This window comes from Vitis vinifera, chromosome 3, assembly GCF_030704535.1.
Source record: "Vitis vinifera cultivar Pinot Noir 40024 chromosome 3, ASM3070453v1".
NCBI classification, from domain to species: Eukaryota; Viridiplantae; Streptophyta; class Magnoliopsida; order Vitales; family Vitaceae; genus Vitis; species Vitis vinifera.
This window is the reverse complement of record NC_081807.1, coordinates 11,296,115-11,300,057: the sequence shown is the minus strand read 5'-3', so window position 1 is coordinate 11,300,057 and position 3,943 is coordinate 11,296,115. Positions and strand designations below refer to the sequence as shown.

General features: G+C 30.6%; 1 long non-coding RNA gene across 3 annotated transcripts; it reads left to right on the top strand.

Moving 5' to 3' along the window:
* The first annotated feature begins 372 nt into the window (after positions 1–372).
* On the top strand, positions 373–1,456 carry LOC132253538 (uncharacterized). 3 transcript variants are annotated; one of them, XR_009465369.1, is made up of 4 exons: positions 373–538; positions 692–939; positions 1,023–1,139; positions 1,314–1,456. It is a non-coding gene; the product is annotated as an uncharacterized LOC132253538 (long non-coding RNA). The 3 variants fall into 3 exon arrangements; XR_009465370.1 differs by lacking the exon at positions 373–538 and having other exon boundaries at positions 666–752; positions 847–939; XR_009465368.1 differs by lacking the exon at positions 373–538 and having other exon boundaries at positions 666–939.
* Positions 1,457–3,943: the final 2,487 nt, after the last annotated feature.

Below are 3,943 nucleotides of genomic sequence, written 5' to 3'. Positions count from 1 at the left end.
CATTATTTCATCTTTAGAGGTGTCATCAAACTGCATCTCCTTCTATTTATGGTGTGCACCTTTTATCTTCATTTGTTTTTATTTTTTTAATATGAGTTGCCCATGTTGAATGAAATTGGATATGACTAATGATAATTTTCTTTTGGTGTTTTGATACAATAATAGGCACATGCATGATCAACTACATATTGCCAAAAAGGAGTCACAATTTATATTTGTTAATCCTTTTACAATATCACGAGCAGGCCTTAGTACTCCTCAAACAGAGAAAAGAGCACAATTGTTGTCAAAACGCTTAATGGAGTGCCAAGATGCTAAATATGTTTTCATACCTTACAACCCTAAGTAAGTGACAAATATTATACTTTAATTTGAGGTTTTATGATTGATTTATATTTCTAATTAGATGCTACTTTTGTTTTTAATGTTTTAGCTTTCATTGGGTCTTGGTAGTGATTGAGCCAAGGAAAATGATAGTTCACTATCTTGACCCTATGCATCACAAACCATGTGAGGACTTAAAGGATATCGTAAACATGTAAGTTCTTCCTATTATTTTTCATAATATTATTTTTCTTTTTTTTTAAAAATACATTCATCTCAAACACATTTTTTTTATTATTTATATATATGTTAAAACATATAACATTTACCTAATTTAAAAATGTACCCATTGAACTTATTTACATAGGGCTCTTCGAATATCTGCAAAGAAAACATCTAAGAGGGAGCCATCTTGGCAACTAGTGCAGGTGACATCCAAAAAATTTTCTTTACACATTAGCTTATGCATTTGCACCATTTATATATATGAGTACTAATGTTATTTTATAATTGATCGATTAGTGTCCAAGACAAGAAGGAGGGTTCGAATGTGGCTACTTTGTTATGAGATTCATAAAAGAGATAATTTTTGATCCTACAATTATTGCTTCAAAGGTATTACAAATTTACTGAATTGTACATAGTTTTAGGCTTCCAAATGTTATGCATTTTAATGTTATTTTCTTATTTGATTTCAGTTTGGTGATAAAAAAACATATTCTCAAGTAGAATTCGATGAAATTAGAGGAGAATGGGCTACTTTTGTGCTACAACTAATCATGAATCATGTTGATGCATCATGATCACCATGCATGGTGAGTCCTTTAGCTCCTACATGAATTTTTCCATAGGTTCTTTGAATAATGTTTCTATTTGAAAAAAAAAAAGAAAAAAAAATAGTTCTTAGATTTGTTCATTTATGATAACATCGATCCATGTTTATTTTCTTCAATAAAAATCTATAAAACTTATTAAACTATGAAATGCAGGTATACACTTTTGGGATGGTGGAATGGAGAAAAAAAAGAAAGAAGAAGGCAACAAGATTTTGGGTTTTTAAATGCAACTCTTATGTCATACGTTATAAGACATAAATGTTACTTTAATTGGTAATGAGAAATTTAGATTTTTAGATGGGACTTTTATGTCATTTTATAGTTAACCGGTTTTATGCTTATGGAATGGAGGTATACATGAATCTTGGGATCTTTAACATTTCTAAATCATGTTTTGGTATGTATTCACTTTTTTTTTTTTTTTTTTTTTTTTTATAGTTTTGATGGGTTTGATATGTTGGATGTACTATCTTTTTGTGAACATTTGATATACAAATATTATTAGATGATCAATGTATTATGAGTTATTCCAGAAACATTACAGAAAAATGAGTTAAATATAATATGATTGTTATATTTATGGACAAAATATAAATAGGTTAATCTTACTTATTAATTCATAAGCATTACAAAAATCTATAACTAAAAGCAATCTTATCTTCCACAATAATTTACAATGATGTGACACCATTACTCAAAGGTGATGCATTTAATATGACATCATAACTCAAAGATGATGCATTTAATGCGACACCTTATCATCACTAGAAATATATGGTGTCACTTCCGAATGGGTCACCATTTATCTACTTTGGTGTCACTTCCAAATACGTCACCAATTGGTACCCTCTATGGTGTCAGTGGAGAAGGTGACGCTATGTTGTAGTGACACCCTATGTTTATGGTGACTCATTATAAATGTCACCATATACCTTTTTCCTTGTAGTGTAAACCACCCACCTCCCCAACCCCCCCCCCCCCTTCTCCCTCCCTCTCTCTCTCTCTCTCTCTTATGAATATTACTGGCAAATCATAGAGGTATCTGCCAAAAATAAGCAAAAAAATTCTTGCTTTTCTTTTACTTGTGTTTAGGTCGCTTTGAACTGTACTTTCATTCATTGAGGGTTTGCGGTGCCGGGAGGGGGTTTTGTTGGGAGGGCAATGGGCGATGGGCGATGGTTGCAACGATGGGGAAGAAGAAGGGGATGGTTGCAGCGGTGTAACGGCCGGGGGGAGGGGGGAGGGAACTGCCAATGGGAGCTAGCATCAGTGTCGTGGCGCGTTAGGGGCGGTAGCTTCTTCATCTTCAGTGTAGATCACTGTAAAAATTTTAAAAAAAATAATAATAATGGAACCATCCGGTTCGCCGATCGGACCCCCAGTTCCACCGATCTGATTCCGGTTTAACATATTTCCAGTCCAATTGACCAGACCGAACTAGAACCATGATTGGTCGGCGGTCAAATCGGTCAAACCGATCGGTCCGGTCCGGTTTTTAAAACCATGGTTGTAAGCATCCATGGTTGAGTACGGAGTCATGCCCATTGTCTTCTAATTAAATATACGCTTGTAGTTGCTGCAGTTTTCCAAATCCTTACTCAGTCCTCGTTTGCCAAATGATTGTCAAATCGTCGGCAAAGACGACAAAGTCATATTTTAAAATGTCGCGTCAAAAATTAGTTTGATCCGGTCAGTTCACTGGTTAGACTGTGGCTCATTTCATTCAGAATAATCAATAATATTTTACATAGTGATAGATGCTTTAAAAATAAAAAGGCTTATGAGAACTGGCCAGGAAAACTTGAGGAAAAATTAGATAGAAGAAAAAATGTGAATAACAATAAAAATAAAGATTTAAAATTAATGTAATCTTTTGATATCCACGTTTAAAGTTTTTTCACTCATTTTCTTTTACTATATATAGATTAAATAATTTAAAAATATATAAGTTTTTAATTAATTTTAGTTAAATTTAATTTTTTTATATCCTCATTTTAAGTTTTTAATTTAATCATTTTCTTTTTGATATAAAATATTAAATAATTTTAAAAATAAGACCAATATGTGGACCTACATTTTCTTCACAATGTGAATTGATACATCCCCGCTCAAAGACAACACTTTGAACTCTATGGAAAAAACATTATTTTATTTTAAAAACTGGTTGAGTTTTTGCATTTGCCACTTATTTTATTTATTCTTGAATTGGAAAATAAATTAATAAGAAAGAATTAGTATGACTCCTCATTCGAGAAAACATGTTTTATGAGATAAAAACGGATTCAAAGTCAGATTAACCATCGAGAAGGAACGAGAATAATAGTTATAGCATTCCCTTAACCTTGTAAACCTATAATCTCTAATATACGAGTAGAGTGAACTTGGATATTCAATTAATTAATTAATGAATACGGAAGAAATGATCAAAGGAAAAGAAAAATATATGCAATGATATAATAACAACATATAACAAAATATATAAAATAATGAAGAAGAGAAATGTACAAATTAGTTTATTAAACTAATTAAAAATTTGATTTTTATAATTTTATTTAAGAAAATGTATTCCAAATCGATTTTATTTACAAGAAAATATCTTTTACAATTTTATTTTAAAAGTTTGATTTGGTTTGTAAAAAAAGTTTCAAAATTCAGTTTTATTGAGAAACTTTTCAATTAAAAATGATTTTTATATTTTTTTTATTAAGTAATGAAATCGATTTTTATTGAAATCAACGGTTCCAATTTACTTAAAACAAAAAGGTTTAATTTATATTTACAAA